Genomic DNA, 17,976 nt, shown 5'->3' on the forward strand with positions numbered 1-17,976 from the left:
CCAGAAGTGAATAATTACATCAATAATAAATTATGTAACTCACAATTTGCTCACTTTTCATAACACATAAAATCACTCTGCCCAATAGCAGGGTCAGCCCTGATAGTCCTACAGAAAGGAAGTCCATAGTGTCTTAGACGTTCTTAAATTTATATCCCACTTTCTTTCAGTGGAACACCATGTGATGTACACAGTTGCTATGACTTTGTTGAACTGTATTAATCATTTTGATAAATAATTTCTTATATTTTCTGATATTTTGAATTACCGTACTATGACTTTATGGAATTGCACAAATCATTTTGATGAAATTTGTTGTTAATTTGCTTTATTGTGTTTGACAGTATAGTGGTTGTGAGCCACTTTGAGCTTGGAATTTGTCACTGGAAAAATGGAATACAAATATTAAAATCAAATATAAATCTCCCACCCAGGCACAGAACAGACACAGAGGTACTTCAGCAAGGTATTAAGATTCTGTTGTACATCTGGAAGGAGCACCTATACCTCTGAGAGTCTTCTAGTACATTTGCCCAAGCAGGAGGGGGTGGTACAAAATGCTGCAGATGGCAGATCTACAACTTTCCAGCATGGGTTTTTAGGAAGCACAGAAAGAGGTATGCGTGAAATTGACATTCCTTCCCCTAGCAGAAGTGCTTCCACTCACCCAGCAGATTATTTGGATCCAATCCAACGTCTGTAATATTAGGAAGCAGATGTTTCTGATTGAATGATGGCAGCTCATTTGTGATTCAATCAGAAGTCATGTCACATATTGAAGGAAATCAATTTCACTAAACAGTAAAAGATACTTAGGAGTTCAACAGCCCAAAAGAGAGAAAGTGAGAGAAAGCCAAACGCTACAAAGTCTGAAGATCAACACACACCTTATGAATTCCTATAGTAACTTCTATAGTTACTGCACATTTTCTGTTCAAATACAATCTCATTAAAGAAACATCCAGTGGTGTTAACTATTTATGCTTATACTTACATTAGACAATTAAAATTATATTTGTTTACCATTCTAAGAATTCAAGTAATCTCAGCTTGCAATTATGGCAACAGGCAGTTATTATATGTTCATAAATTATCTACACATCTCCCCCTCCTCAACATATATTATTCAAAACCAAAGATCTAGCATGAAGATTTGCAAGAAGTCAATTCACTGTTTTACTAACTTTTAGAATATATGAAGAAACAACGCATAATGGCTCTTTTCTGTCTCTCATACACACAAAATCAATATTAAATAACATGATTTAATCAGTAGCATTGAGAAATAATCCATTAATGAAATAGCAGTATGAATCAAACCTTCCGCTTTGCTCAGATACTTGGGAGGATTTCATGGTCTCCTAAAAAGAGAGAGCTGGAGTTCTCTAAACATGCATTTCCATTAAGTGGCCAGATGGCTCTGGAACCCAGACAGGCTTGACCTTAGGTAACTAGGATTTTGTAGATCAGAACCACACAGAAACTAACCGGCAAGCAGAAATCTTATTCACACTACTGCAATGTGTTCTTATCCTGGCATAATGCAACAGAATACCTAGTTATTTAAGGGGTGTGTAATCCTTTTCAGAAAAGCCATACACTTGGACTACAGATCGCACAGACCTGTCCTCAACATCTCAGTTACATATGCTTCAGGTTACATACACTTCAGGTTACAGACTCCGCTAACCCAGAAATAGTGCTTCAGGTTAAGAACTTTGCTTCAGGATGAGAACAGAAATCACGCTCCGGCGGCGGGCCGGAAGCAGGAGGCCCCATTAGCTAAAGTGGTGCTTCAGGTTAAGAACAGTTTCAGGTTAAGAACGGACCTCTGGAACGAATTAAGTACTTAACCTTAGGTACCACTGTACTGAGGTTCCCAACCCTGGAAGAGGATTATAACTGCATTCAGAACTTTCCTTCAGAGCACTGTGGTGAACATAGGAAGGTCTGAAATGGAACCAGCAAGTGTGGGGCCACAACTTGTATCCTCCAGGTTTTAAGCCTACTGTACACACATTTGCCTTGAATGCATGGATATGGATATTGTTGAATAAGCCCCTTAACTGCTCTGAAGAGCTCCACTAGATGGTATATAATGAAGGTGTCATGGGCCCAGAGCAGAAATCCTCAGAGGTAGAGTCTTCTGACAATGGAAGCGCTGAGGAGGAGATGGATACTCTCAGTGGTCAGCCCCATGTGGAGTCACTCTCAATGGAACCTGTATCTCTTTTCCTGAACCCCAAGGAGACACTCTTGACATCAAACTCTGATTCTTGGTCCACAGGCTCCTCAAGAGGTTCAGGAGAGACCTAAGGAGAAATCCTCACAGCTTGAAACTCCAGGACACAGAAGAAGGCAACAACTGTGAAGAAAGACACCAGGCCCTTTTACTGGCCAGATACAGCATTTGGGGATACAGTCTCTAGTTAATGAATACCTAACCCAGGATTTATGGATCTGCCAGTTGCTGCAGGACACCACATGGATACTTTCCTGCCTCAGTTGCGGGATTACCATATTGGCCCGAATATAAGCAGCACTTTCCACCCCAAATTCTGATCATGAAAAGTTAAAGTGCGGCTTAAATTTGTGAACTTACAAAAACTGGCTTTTACGATATCACTGTTGAAACAGACATATGGTAAAACGTAACAAAAAAAATGTTTTATTGCCGAATTGTGAGCTTGAGACTGTTGTGCAATTAATTCTAATGTCATTCATCGCTTTCCCCATATTTTACAGTGCAGTATTGATTTTTTTATTGCATTTACGGTGCTCCGAATGTGTGTTTAACTCACTTGTGGGTCCTCTCTAGTACCCGTAGGATTTTCTTCTACATTTGCCATTTACAGGTGTGAGTGCCTGCAGAATTTCAAGGGAGCAGCTTATATTCGGGTATTGTCTTCCACCCTCCCTTGAATTTTAAAGGTGTGGCTTATTTGCGGGTGCGGCTTATATTCAGGCCAATACGGTACTAACTGTGATTCTGAAATCCTTTCCATGGTTCTTCTCCAAGGTCCTGATCCTGCTATGTCTCCCCTTCCTGTCTCTCTGGAATCCTGGGACTACTTCCTCATTTTGGCCATCCATGGTGATGGCCGTCCTCATGGATCTGGACATTAAGGAAAGGTGAAAAATGTCTTCACCACTGTCACCTCCACAGAGTAGGTATTCAGATAGGCTCTAAGTTGTATTTGGCTAAACCAGAGATGAGAAACCTGTGGCCCTTCAAATGCTTTTGGAGGAACTCCCTTCAGCCCCAGTTAAAAAAGGTAAAGGGTAAAGGGACCCCTGACCATTAGATCCAGTCGTAACCAACTCTGGGGTTGCGGCGCTCATCTCGCTTTATTGGCCGAGGGAGCCGGCGTACAGCTTCCAGGTCATGTGGTCAGCATGGCTAAGCCGCTTCTGGCGAACCAGAGCAGTGCACGGAAACGCCGTTTACCTTCCCGCTGGAGCGGTACCTATTTATCTACTTGAACTTTGACGTACTTTCAAACTGTTGGTTGGCAGGAGCAGGGACCAATCAACGGGAGCTCACCCCGTCACGGGGATTCGAACCGCGACCTTCTGGTCAGCAAGTCCTAGGCTCTGTGGTTTAACCCACAGCGCCACCCGCGTCCCTTCAGCCCCAGTTAGAATGATGTAAATTCATAAATTCTTTGGTTCCAAGCTTTGGTCTATTGTCCGAGTGCTAATTCTTCTAGTATAACTTACCCTATGGCAAGTGAGTTAAAGACTCAAAAGGATATGTGTTAGTTGGGTTCTTGAGTACAAGTGCGCATAGTAGTATTTCTCATTTGTGCCATCATTTTTGCTCTGTTTATGGTCCTTGCTGAATTAAACAGCACAAGCACACCAGGATTTCACTCTCCTAGAAATTCATAGTGTGGGAGTTTCAGATGCAAGTAGGCTACATAACATGGCTGGCTGGCATAGTCTGGAAAAACTGGCACAATTTCTGTTACGTGTATCTAAATTCCAGGGAGAGTAGGAAAGATGCAATCAGACCTAACGATGCACCACAGACAACACTTTTCATGGTCTTATATGGATTGTAAATGTTTCCCTGAAGTGGTACGAAATGGCCAGAAACAGCAGGCATTTGGAATTCCTCTACGGTGGCATGAATTATCAGGATTTGGGCCATAGTCAGCCCATGGGCCTTATGATGTGGAGGCCTGTTCAATAATATTGATCCCTGCTTCCTTCACACTGCAGTAAATATTGATTAAAGCCTTTGTAAATTATACAGCTTTCAGTTGAGCCAATTCTAGCTTGTAATAGTCAGGTATGATGACATTCATAGATAAGAATTTTATATTCTCTCCCACTCCTGAAAGATTTTTCTTCAATATGATATAATATGAATGTCAAACAATGATAAAAAGTGTGTCCTGTTGTGTCCAACCAGTTTCCATCTTGTTTCCCTTCCTTTCAAGTGAAGCCAGAAGGCTCCCTGTTGTGGAGATTCCATCTAAGATCAGCATTAAGAGCAACAGTCATTCCAACACTATTGTTTCTTTTCGTTCCATCTTCATTGTACATGTTTGATATGTACAGAATGCCTGGCTGATGTTGGCAGCAAGATGAAAGCAAGTGAAAATGAATCCAGGAGATAATTTTGGGCCATATTCTACGCAAGGCTGCCTTCAGTTGGACGCTGGAGCCAATTCCTAATACTTATGAGCCAACTGTTTTAATTGGCTGTTTTATCGCATTCCCTTTTTTCCGTTCAATTTGTGCTGCTGCAAATTTTAACTCTGTAAGCTACCTTGGTCCTTGATTGACAAAAGGGTGGGAGTATGAACGTTAAAAATGAATACATCACGTAAGAGCCATAATGAATTATTTGTATCTGTCTAGACAGCAAAAGAGATAGGGCAGATCCTATCCCTATTTCTCAGAAAGGGAATCTGAGGAATTAAGGCAAATAGTGATGACAAAAGACAAAGTTCTAAGATTGCTGACAAATTAAAAATGGACAAATCATTGGCGTTCTCCTGAGTTCTTTAAAGAACTGAAATGTAAAATTGCTGATCTTGTAACAAAAATGTGTAACTTATCTCTAAGATCAGCTTCCATACCCAAGGACTGTGGTTGATGTAACATTAATGCTTGAAAAGGGAACCAGCCAGAATCTGGAAAACAATAGGATGGCTAGCTTAACATCTATTCCAGGAAAAATGGTGAAAAGCTTTATAAAATATAAAAAGCCTATAGAATTCTGGCTGAAGCAGAATCAGCATGGCTTTTGTAAGGGTAAGCCCAGTCTCATTAACCTTTTAAAGATTTTGATAAAAGTATCCCACCTTATTCCTGTGATCATACTATGTTTTAAGTGGTTTTTACTTCTGAATTTTAAATTGCTGTAACCTGTTTTGGGATCTATTGGTGAATGGCAGGTCATAAAATTAATACAGTGGTACCTCGGGTTACATACGCTTCAGGTTACATACACTTCAGGTTACAGACTCCGCTAACCCAGAAATATTACCTCGGGTTAAGAACTTTGCTTCAGGATGAGAACAGAAATCGTGCTCCGGCGGCGCAGCAGCAGCAAGAGGCCCCATTAGCTAAAGCGGTGCTTCAGGTTAAGAACAGTTTCAGGTTAAAAACGGACCTCCGGAACAAATTAAGTACTTAACCTGAGGTACCACTGTAATGATAACAACTGTTCAATATCATAGATCAGCCAAGCAAAAACATTTGAGAAGGGTGCAATGCAGGGGTTTAGATTAGATGACGCTTATGGTCCTTTCCAATTCTACAATTCTATTCAAGGCTGATGAGGGGTGGAGTTTGGGAGGTGATATGGCCGGAGGAAACTTCTGAGAGTGAACTAGAAAGTTCTGGAAGGCCACATTAGGAGTCCAAATCTGAAGTTCCCAGCCCATGTTATAATTCCTTCAGGAACTCTGTAAATATTTGTGCTTGAAAGTTTGGGAAGTGATAAAAGCCTTCTCAAAATGAGCTTTTGTGGCTAGTTTTAGGAAACAGGAGTTGTATATGTGTGCTAATCTCTCAGTACAGCTTAACCATCTAGATCATAAAACGGTTTTAAGCACCAAAACCCAAAGGGATAATCCTGGTTAGAACTCAAAAGGATGTTTACTAATTCCCATCTTCATATAAATATTTTCCAACTGCAAACTCTATCATTAGGACACTTTTCAAACACAGTTGCATATGGCTCTTTTGAAGCTGGCGGTAAAATAATATGATCACAGGTGTACAGAAGAACAGAAACTGGGGAGAAAAATATTCAAAACATTTCTTGTTTCCAATGTAATAACCATCAGAAAATTATATGAAAAGAATGGGGGAGAAATCAGAGTTACTGAATGATGTTTCTTGTAAAAATTAAAAACAGGCATAGAAAAACACTGAAACAGGTGCTCACAATCTTCAGCTCAATCTATTCATAGGGATGTAATATGCATCTAATTTGCGACATAAGAATGAGATTGTAGATCGTTTTTTCCTCTTAAATGAATGATTCAATAAAGTGTGATATTTGAAAATGAGCAGGGAATTCTCTAGAGAAAGCCATCCATTTTTAATAATCCAGTTGCCCAAAACAAGAGGCTTGTGTGTTTCAAATGCAGATGATGAGTATGAGTCAAAGACAAGCAGGAGAGTGAATTAACTGTTAAAAGTTCTTTTATGTTGCATCAAGCTTGCCAATCTGCCACCTCTATCGTATCCATTCTCAAATCGTCATTTGAGACAAATCGCTTCACTTTGTGCCCAGTAGATTTGGAATCACTTTTAAGATTACTGTCATTTTTTGAGCAGGGGCGGGGGGAGTCCTGTGTGAGCTACAAGGAAGCAGCCATAGTCCCTGAAAATGAAGCCCTCTTTCGGCAATCATACTTGCAAGACTACCAGTATACACACAAGGGGCAGAGCAGGGTTGCACTAGTTGGTTCTGCTCTTGCAACCCCCGCCGCCCACATCCACATGTGTTTGGGCAAGGTCTGAAGCACAGATCCTGCTCTACATACATGGGCACCTGGTCTGCATGATTTGGTTCTAAATCATGATGGGAGCCAACTGCGACGGGAGCGTTGGCACTTTCTCCTCTCACGCCGGTGGGCCCGCTCTCACTCAGATAAATTGCCCCCACCTCACTGAACAACCCTTTGCCCAAAGGTTTCTTTTCCTTTCCTCTTATAATTCTAGCCCTGAGTATCCTGCAAGGGTTCCTTTGTGAGGGGATAACTAGTAAGGTGGAGTCTCAGGCAGGTTCTCTTTAAATAAACAATGAAGATTTATATAAGGCAAGATAGTATATAACACACACGGATTAAACTTGGGTTACTTCAAGAAAAGAGTGTGATTTCACTTTACTTCATCCTCAGTTGTTTTTGAGTTACAGTGGTACCTCTGGACGCGAACGGGATCTGTTCCGGAGCCCAGTTCGCATCCCGAAGCGAACGCAATATGCGTCTGCGGGTTGCGATTCGCCGCTTCTGCGCATGCGCGTGATGTCATTTTGAGCGTCTGCGCATGCGCAAGTGGTGAAACCTGGAAGTAATGCACTCCGTTACTTCCGGGTCACCGCGCAGCGCAACCCAAAAATGCTTAACCTGAAGCTACTTCAACCCTAGGTATGACTGTATAGGTTTGGTTCTTTTATACGGCGATACTTTCTTTCAGGTATCCACCCCCTTTAACAATCCTGCTCCTGAGGTACTTTAAGTAATAGACCAAAGGGCTCTCCATATCACCTCCCTTCACTGGGTCTGGGAGTTTCTTCTTTTCCTTGGAAGAATCTCTCCCCTCCAGACTAGATTTGAGTCCCAAGTAGGCTGTTCCTTTCCAGCTCCTACTTCTCCTGGCTCAACCTCTGTCTCCCAGTAAAATTCCAGTCTATTCCTCCTACAGGACACCACACCCTGTCCTTCACAGTGGAAGTTGTTTTTTGATCCAGAAGCAACTCTTTCTCCCATTCACTCTTTATACCTCAACCTGTCTCCCTACCTATCTTCTAACCTCTCCAACCTCAATTCCAACCGTCCAAAACCAACCCTCCTAACTCCCTCAACTGCTTAACCAACCCCCAACTCCTAACTACCTGTCTCTCCTCAAATCCTCTCCTTTTAAACTCTCCCTCCTAGAACCACGGCCAATCAGAGGCTGCCGTTCATTAACCATTTGCTGGTAGGGAAAGAAACACTTGCTGATTCAACCTGTCCAGCAAAACCAACTTTTTCGTCACACCAACGCATTTAAAACAGACTCTTCCTTTCAGACTTTCCCACCAGTGCATGGCAGTAGGCCACCAAGCACAGCCTCACTGCTCCCTCATGAGATGAGAACTGTGTGAATATGAATGATTGAACAGGGCTAGAGACAGCCATATAAACATACCCCAAAAAAAAAAGGTATACACAGAAAAATTGAGCAAGGCGGTGATTTGAGGAAGATGGTTTAAGGGTGGAGGTCAAGACTAATGGCAGAGTAGTCTAGACACACTAAGGTTTTCTGCAAAGTGAATTGCTATTCACTCAGATGTCTAGGGCGAATACAGGAGAAGGGTTTCACATCTTAAAAGTTCAAAGAAAGGAACTGCTTGCTGTCAGTCAGGATTCAACGTCCATTTAAATGTTGGTTTCCTTTTAAGCAAAGAAAAGGGTGACAACTAATGCCAGCTTTGATCCTGATTCTTCTCTCGTTGACACCTAGCCTGACATCATCAATTCACTTCTCATTACTCCCAAAGATCCATCAGATTGTAATGATTTTCAGTCACAACTCAACAAGTCCAAATTGGGACAAATGTGGCAAAATGTCTGAAAGACACTGGTTACAGTAGTAGAGTGTCACTTACTGAAGTTAATAACAGAAGAGACACATAAAAGCACATCCCCACTGGAGAGGCCTTTAAAGCAGCCAATATATTTCCTGATGAGTTTAATATTCATGCTCAACTTTTAGGACATCAAAGTCAGCTAATGAACTCTTGGGAAGGAAGGACAGTATTAAATTACTTGAGCGGCTGCATTAACTATCTACATCAGGCAGGGAGTATTGGTTGTGGGACCACAGGGTGAAGCAGACATTATCGTACTGAGGCTTACACAAAACTCAGATTTGGGATGGACCCTGGGAATCTGGCTACAGCTATTCCCCTTATTTCAATAATTATAACTGAGGTGATTGAAAATGCCAAGGCAAAAAGCTTCTTTGGTGTTTCTAAATAGGTAAATGAGGGGTCTGCAAGGCACACAATTACAGACCCTTGAAAGGGGAAGCCAAGGTTGCTGTATCCCACCCTGGGATATATTTTATGACGGCTGGATAGAACTTTCCTAAATAAGTAAGACGAGCCACTGGATGTTCTTAGTCTCAAATCAATGCAAGCTCTTCCTAGTTACGTATGGGTAAGTAGCTCTGAGGCTACTGGGGACACAAGTCTCCATGGATATAAGTGGAGCCTCGTTCCTGACAGCAGAATACAGAAGAACCACATTTCAAGCTTATGTTTAAATATAAGATACACTAGATAAATCATCTCTGCACAATTGGGAGCATAAATATATATATGTCTTTGGGGTGCATTTTAAAATGTTATGAGGGAGGAAGAGAGACAGATGTCTGGAGGAAAGCAGAATCTGCACTGAGGAGCAGGCCACAGCCAACAAAGGCCAAGGTGTCCATTAATTCAGGCTTGCCACAAATAGATTGCCATCAGCGACTGGGGCTGGCCCAAGGCAACCATGTGGTGCCTCGGTGCCTCTGATTTGCATCATAATCTGCAGTATGTCTAGCTCTTTAAAAAGAAAAAACATTCAGTTCTGTGTTCAATGAGCTCAACAACTTAATACTTTCATGTCAGAAGTCTCCTGATTTGTTCTGTGAAGACATCTGTTGTTTGTATCTTTTTTGAGTTGGTCAAGACTCAGTAAATTGGGGATAAGGAAGCTCTGGCCCTCCAGGAGACCTAACTACCTGTCAGCACCAGCCAGCAGAGCCAATAGTCAGGGCTGATGTGAAAGGCACCCACACAGAAAATTATGATAATCAGATGATTGATTCTGAGTGCAGTCCAGAGATAATCTGGAAGGAGCTTTAATCTTCTTCTATTTACCTTTTCCTTGCTCTGAGGGCCTCCTGGGGAAAGGTGCAAAGTAATTAGCTGTCTGCATTTGCTGCAGAAGCAGCCGATAATGTCTTAACTTGCTGTCCACAGGTGGAGGTTAAATGCATCCCAACAGCATTGGGAGAAAACATCATTAAAACTTTGTGTAAGTCTTCCATAATCCCATACTCCAGGTGAGCTTCGCCTATAAGGTGTGAATTGCCATGTGAGCTGCACCTATGGTGCCACAACCATTTTTTGGAAAAAAGAAGGAAAGATAAATCTGTACAGAAAGAGAAAGTAAGGAAAATAGGTAGCAAATAAAAGGTAAAAATAGTATGTAAGAAAAATATAAAAGCGGGTAAAGGTAAAGGGACCCCTGACCATTAGGTCCAGTCGTGGCCGACTCTGGGGTTGCGGCGCTCATCTCACTTTATTGGCCAAGGGAGCCAGCGTACAGCTTCTGGGTCATGTGGCCAGCATGACTAAACCACGTCTGGTGAACAAGAGCAGCATACGGAAACGCCGTTTACCTTTCTGCCGGAGAGGTACCTATTTATCTGCTTGAACTTTGACGTGCTTTCGAATTGCTAGGTTGGCAGGAGCAGGGACCGAGCAACAGGAGCTCACCCCGTCATGGGATTCGAACCACCGACCTTCTGATCGGCAAGTCCTAGGTTCTGTGGTTTAACCCACAGCGCCACCTGCGTCCCATAAAAGTGGGTGACTTGTTATTAAATACAGTCATACCTTGGAAGTCAAACAGCTTAGTTCTTGAACATTTTGGCTCCCGAATGCCGCAAACCCGAAAGTGACTGTTCTGGTTTGTGAACTATTTTTGGAAGCCGAACGTCTGATGGGGCTTCCAACTGGCTGCAGGAGCTTCCAATGTTATTTGGAAATAACAAATATGTTATTTCCACAAGCTTCTAATCCCTGCAAAATCCATTGGTGAATTTGCTATAGAATGGGAAGACAAACAGCTATTTGTCTGATCTGCTTTGCAAAGAACCAGTGGTAGCACCCAGTTTAGATACTGATAGAGTTCAAAAGCCAAATTTCTTTTATTCACTCCCACAACCACAAATCCCTTTAAATTCATGCCCATTTCAAAATAAGTTCTTTTTTTAACTAAGCTGCCTGCCAGCCGGCTATTTCCCGCAAACTTGGGCAGCAGCAAGAAGAGCTTGCAGCATTTTTAGGTCTCCTGATTAAGGCCAAGGTTATGCTGAAAAAACAAAAACATCCTCTTTGTAATGTACTGAAGTTCTCACCCTGGGCCAGCAGGGGGATACTGTAGATAGTTATGCAAATGAAGGATCGAAAAGTGATGTTCAGTGATTGGATAGTTTTGTATGCAAATGAAGGATCGAAAAGTGACGTTCAGTGATTGGATGGTTTTAGAAAATGGCAACAGTTACATTTGTTCTGGAGCTCTATATAAGCAGGCTGACTGAGCTACTCAGTTTAGTTCTGTTCTGACATCTGAATAAAGAAGAGCTGTTTGAAGAATCACTGTGTCGTCTGCTATGTTCGCCCACAACTTAACACTCTTGTTTCTGGGAACAATAGATAAGGCTGTGCATACTCGCACAACAGCATTTAGGTCATAATTCTGAGGCCTTGGAATCCCATGGCACCCCACCACCACCCCTTTTGCAAACATGGTTTTAGGAAAAGGTGGCTGATCCTGACAATCTGAAGCCATGAGATGATGGGTCCCAATTAAAATTTAAAACTAATCTAGACCCAATCAAAGTGGAGTCCTAATTAGTATGTCTCAGTCAGGCCCACTTCAAATCTAGCCTGGGTCAACATTGCCCATCCATCGATGCAAAGAACAAATCGTAACACATTATTTACTCGAACATTATGATGACAGAAAATCTGACTAAGCATTTCTTCACTCTTCCATTCCAATGACCATTTGATAGAAAGGGAACAGAGAGGGGGAAATGGGGAGAGAATTAAATAAAGAATAGAAAAGAACTCTACGTTATGGGTTCTATTGGCTCATTTAAAAAGAAAGGATTTATGCGGGTAATTTCCATTAACAAATTGTAATGCAAGTTGCCCACAAGTAAAAAGGGAACAGTGTTATGATTACTTGAGTTATGTCTATATTTTAATTGAATGGCATTGGACGACACCAAGAGCACTAAAAACCAATCTCATGCCAGGGACATTTACAAAAGTTTATTGTTTTTTGTTTTTAACTTAGCGGGGAAAGTCAAGAACTAATGAACCTTAGTGTTGTCATTTTTAATGCATCTTGCTTAGTGGTGTGAGTTGACTTAGTGGTGAGCATGACACGAGATACTTATTGTCTTCATTTTGCTGAACAAGGTGTAGTGCTAATGGTATTTAAACGCAGCCATTAAGAACAATTCATTAATGAAGACTTTAGAGGATGTTTCTGTTCCAGACATCACCACGAGCACCTGCATTTCTAAGAGCAGTGTGAGTTATCAGTCAGCAGTTTGTGGATTTTGATGGCAGCAATATTCATGCTGTCAGATACCTTTTTCAGAGCACCAATAAAATAAAAATCACAGAAAGGGAATTGGCTGAAATTCCCAGTTCCCCTCTCAGAGCTCATATGAACACAAACGTACCTTGGTTTTCAAACAACTTAGTTCTCGAACATTTTGGCTCCTGAACGCTGCAAACCCAGAAGTGACTGTTCTGGTTTGTGAACTATTTTTGGAAGCCGAACATCCGACGGGGCTTCCACAACTTCCAATTGGTTGCAGGAACTTCCTGCAGCCAATCAGAAGCTGCACTTTGGTTTCCAAATGTTTTGAAAATCGAACAGGCTTCCAGAACGGATTCAGTTCAACTTCCAAGGTACGACTGTACCTGAGAGCATAAGAAAAGCTTTGCTAAATTAGGCTAAGTGTCCAGTTTCCATTTCTAGCCACTGCCAGTCTCTGAAAGCAGAGTCTATATCATCTCATTTGTCTCCAGCATTAAGTACTTAGCCATATACGGCTCATGCACATGGAATGTTCCATTTAGATATCAAATCTCATAGCCCTCTCCCCTTTATGTTTTAGGCTGAAATTCTGTACCCACTTACTTGGGAGTAGGCCCCTTTGAACTCAACAGGACTTATTTCTGAGTAGATAAGTAAAGCAGCTCTCCCCATCCTGGTGCCCTCCAGATGTTGTTGGATTCCAACGTCCATCAGGCCTGGCCAAAATGGCCAATGGTCAAGGATGATGGAAATGCAGTCCAACAACACCTGATGTATAGGATTTTACCATTTCCTCACTCCCTGACCTCCCAGGTGTGCAAGTTCCTTTTTTACACCTTAAAATAAGGCCCTATAGAAATGTTTTGAACCTGCTAAACATCTGCTGATACTGCATCTTCCTGCTAAAGAGAAATTTTAATCAGGGCTATAAACTTAGAAGACATTACATGTAAAATAACCTCATGATAAGCTGATGGAATTAACTTTGCGATGGGCCTCCTGAAATAATTAGAACTCCAGTCTTTGCATGGCAAAGTTAACAGCTAAAATATGAGAACGTAATGGTGAAGGTTTTGTGGAAGAATGGAAATCCTTTTCAGATTATTTAAAGAAATTTTATTATATGATGAACACATGAGCAGGGTTTGAATGATGAGCAACAGAAGGGATTAAATATTATAGTAGTTTTGTTCAGGTTTAAGAGATAGAAGGTAGGGTGCAGCAGAGGGAGAGAAACACTATATAAAAGGGGGTGGGAAGTCGGAAAAAATGTTTTTTATTATGTATTGAAATGTACGTGTTAAATTTTGGAAAACTTGATTAAGAAAAACTTCAGGGGGGAAACCACTAAGCAGTGTTCCTTCAGAATTTTGAAATGGATGCCTTTGTGCCACTTTCCAGTCACTACCTATTTCTTTGAACGATGCCACACACACTCTCTTCACTGAAACTGATATAACAGGTGTAGTCAACCTTTGGCCCTCCTGGTGTTGTTGGACTGCAGCTTCCGCCATGCCTGACCATTGACCATGCTGGCTGGGTTGATGAGAGACGGGAGTTTAACAACATTTGGCTGGCTGCAGGTTAGCCAAAGGTCTGATATAGCAAAAGGGGTGGGGAGGGGGGGTGGAGAGAAAAATCAGAATATGACTTCTCAGGTGGTATCAACTAAAATGGAACAGAAAGTGATAGAGTATAGAAGAGACTTTTTTAAAAAAAATCTGATCCGCATAATATGAGGAATACGTACCCAAACATTACTTTCTACTACTGTTCATGGAATGGGACATTTTAATTCACGTAGGTCTGTTGGATAAAGAGGTCTCAGTATATTATGCTCTCTAGTGGTAATAGTATATTTGGGAATTGCCATTCTATTTCTATAAAGGTAAAGGGACCCCTGACCATTAGGTCCAGTCGTGGCTGACTCTGGGGTTGCGGCACTCATCTCGTTTTATTGGCCGAGGGAGCCGGCGTACAGCTTCCGGGTCATGTGGCCAGCATGACTAAGCTGCTTCTGGTGAACCAGAGCAGCGCACAGAAACGCCGTTTACCTTCCCGCCGGAGTGGTACCTATTTATCTACTTGCACTTTGAGGTGCTTTCGAACTGCTAGGTTGGCAGGAGCAGGGACCGAGCAACGGGAGCTCACCCCGTCGTGGGGATTCGAACCGCTGACCTTCTGATTGGCAAGTCCTAGGCTCTGTGGTTTAACCCACAGCGCCACCCGCGTCCCAGCTATATTTCTATAAATACACCTTATTTAAAGCAGCAGTATGACTATTTAGTCATTTATTAGGTGAGAAACTTCTCAAAAGCACCTTCTGTTCCAGGATTAGGTCAGCATCAGTTCACTTTGTTTATTTCCCAATTTCCTCAAAAGCAGGTTTAAAGTAGTGCTGTCTATACCACTTTCCCATAGAATCTCAGAATTGTAGAGTTGGAAGGGACTGCAAGGGTCATCTAGTCCAACCCCTTTTCACCCAGTGTGGGGATTGAGCCCACGACCCTGAGATTAAGAGTCTCATGCTCTACCAACTGAGCCATCCCATCTCTGGAATATGTTCTTAGTTTCCCAACACTGACATACCAACACCAATCAAAAGTGACTTGTAGCTTACGTATTTTCTTCTGCAAAATAGAATGGAATTTTAAAATATCAGGTGAATTATACACTGAATTCCAACTGAGTTTAATGGGACCCAAGTAATTAAAGGACATCAGCACATAACTTTGGGTTAAAAAACACTGCTTTTCATTAAGCTGAAGCTAGAATTGCCAATGTTTTTTTAATGACCTGTACCTTCAGCAGAACTTGCAGAAATTAGGCTGATGGAGTTTCTTTCCTGGAACAGATATAAAATATTGGAAGCACTGTAGCTGCTTAATTTCTGCGTATTAAGTTGGTATTAAAAGGGACAAGACTAGGGCCAGAAAAATGAGGCGTAGGTTCTGAAAAATGAGTATTAGAACATGCGTGCAGACAACTTACATATATTTTAAGTAGTTGGAAATCTTGTAACACATTAAAAGCTGAGTGTCTTTATATGCTCTGAAATTACATTATATACTGAATGTGTGCAAACTAACAATAGAATAGACCTACTTGCTTTACGGGTGAATAATAATAGATCTTTAGTGCTCGATTTTATCTATACTGTACTTGAAATTATTATTTTTATTAGATTTCTTAGCAGCCCTTCACTGTAGAGTCCCAAGTTTCAACTATTTTAAAATCTATTAAAACGAATTACAGTCAAAAGCAAAGAGCAAAATCAATCTCAGGCTAGGGGGAAAAGGTGTGTGTTTAGCATACAAGAAAACTACACAATGAAGGTTATACATTTTTATGGACTTCTTTTTTTAACCTCAGTGTACCACCCTAGAGAAGGTTTTATCCCTGGATACCATCTATCTGCCTTACCCCTGGCACTCAGAAACCAGTAGAAGGGCATCTATGGATTGGGGTCAAATGAAAGAAGCCACTTTCTTCCACAGAAGCCCATCTGTGTACTAATATAATACACAGGTACTCATTAAGATGGACTATCTCCACTGATGGAGATCTCTCTTCGGTGCTAAAAGGATGCTCTTTTGTTTATCAGCTGAATCCTATAAATTGGCTCACAATCTATGCAAAGCAAAACGGAGGAGAATGCCTGAGATTAATGTAAATAATCCAGGGAGGAATGGTTGTTGAATGCTTTTAAGGTACGCATTAGGCCAGCTTATTTTCAAAGCTATTTATCAGTCAATGCTAGAGGCAAGGACTCCAGGACTCTCACTAAAATGCATAAGCATAATAATAATAATAACCTTAATAATTGGGGAAATGAAGTGGAACCTTGAAGTAGCAGCTTTGTTTGGTTTTACTGTGTATAACTGAGAGTTTATACCTTTGGAGAAACTAATGGAGTCTGTGTATTTCTGTTGTGAACCTCCCTGGGATCTTTGGATGAAGGGTGGTATACAAATCTTTTAAAGAAATAATAATACAATATATAATTGTAGTGACGTCCGCAACTGACAGTTACCTTCACTTACGAATAACTGGAGCACACTGCCTCCTTGTTTTAGACTAATTAAGAACCAATTTGCAACCAGCTGCTGCAAAACAGAATTATTTTTCTTTTCTTTTATTTTTATTTTATTATATGCCTTGTTTGGACTGGGGTTTTGTTTTGTACTTGAAGAAGAAGATTAATCAGTTTTCTGGGCATAGGGTTTTTTAAAAACAAAACACCATAGATATGCACATTTTAATAAAGGATGCGTTGCCTGTAACTTCATACCTGCAGGAGAACCTGTCATTTTCAGGTATTCCAGAACAAAGAAACTAGACAACACATGGAATTATAAACACATTTCTTTTAGAATTCTATTCTATTATTATTATTAATTAACTTTATATACTGCCCTATACCCACAGGTCTCAGGGTGGTTCACAGGATAAAATAGCAATATAAAAACACAAAATACATAATCAAAATAAAAACAGAATAAAAAATAAGAACAACCCAAAAACACCCTCCCCAAAAAAATAATCAGAGAGGGAAAATAGAATTTAAAACACACAATATTTGTAATAAAACATATAAAAATAAGCACCCATCAGGTGTCGTCAAGGAGTAGATTCAAGGATCATTTTAACTGTCTTTCAAATCAAAACATTTTAGCTATTGCCCCCCCCCCTTGTAACCATTCATAGAAGGTCTTTGATCCTGTGGAGGCTTCCATGAAGGGGCGCTGGGAAGCCTATTTTCTATCATTCACCCTTCCTTCTGCAGCCCTTATCCCCATCCCCAAATCTGATCCAAGGGCTGGGAAAACCCTTGTGACAGCATTTGGTGGGAGCAGCAGAGGTGGCATTGAGGGCTGCAAGAGAAAGGTGCAATTTGCAAAAACTGCCTCCTTCCGTCAATTATAGAAAACCTGTTAAAAAACAACAACATTAAATATCTGTAAAATTGGGTTCAATACTTTTTAAAATATGTGTTTTGTGTTTGCTTTTACAGTCCCTGCACAACTTACTACATGGATTTTTCCTACTAGTTTATAAAACATGGAATGCATATATTGTAGGTCAAATGAGTGGGATTACATTAGCTGAGATATATTTAAAATGAATTAAAAAGAGAAGCATTAAGCATTCTTGGGACATATACAGGCATAAGGAAATTGTTTTAAAGAGCCACTGAGAATTTTTCCCTATCAAATTTTTAAAGCAGGAAAAATATGCAATGATGAAATACACCACTGCCCTCTACAGTCCAGTTTTAAACCTGAAAGCTCAATTTTTGCCCAAGCTCAAAAAGAATAGGCTTTGAAGAAGATGCAAACCACAATCAGTACAAAATTATAGCCCTGGCCATTCCTAGTCCAGGAAAGCCTTGCTACAGTAGTTAATGTAT

At 40.9% G+C, this 17,976-nt stretch overlaps 1 protein-coding gene across 1 annotated transcript in view; it reads right to left on the reverse strand.

The window, feature by feature from the left end:
• The window catches only part of DTWD2 (DTW domain containing 2), a 90,649-nt gene that overhangs the window by 53,391 nt on the left and 19,282 nt on the right, over nucleotides 1-17,976 (reverse strand). The gene's annotated exons all lie outside the window — the stretch shown is intronic.

Source organism: Podarcis filfolensis (assembly GCF_964270895.1).
Source record: "Podarcis filfolensis genome assembly, chromosome: 11".
Lineage (NCBI taxonomy): Eukaryota > Metazoa > Chordata > Lepidosauria > Squamata > Lacertidae > Podarcis > Podarcis filfolensis.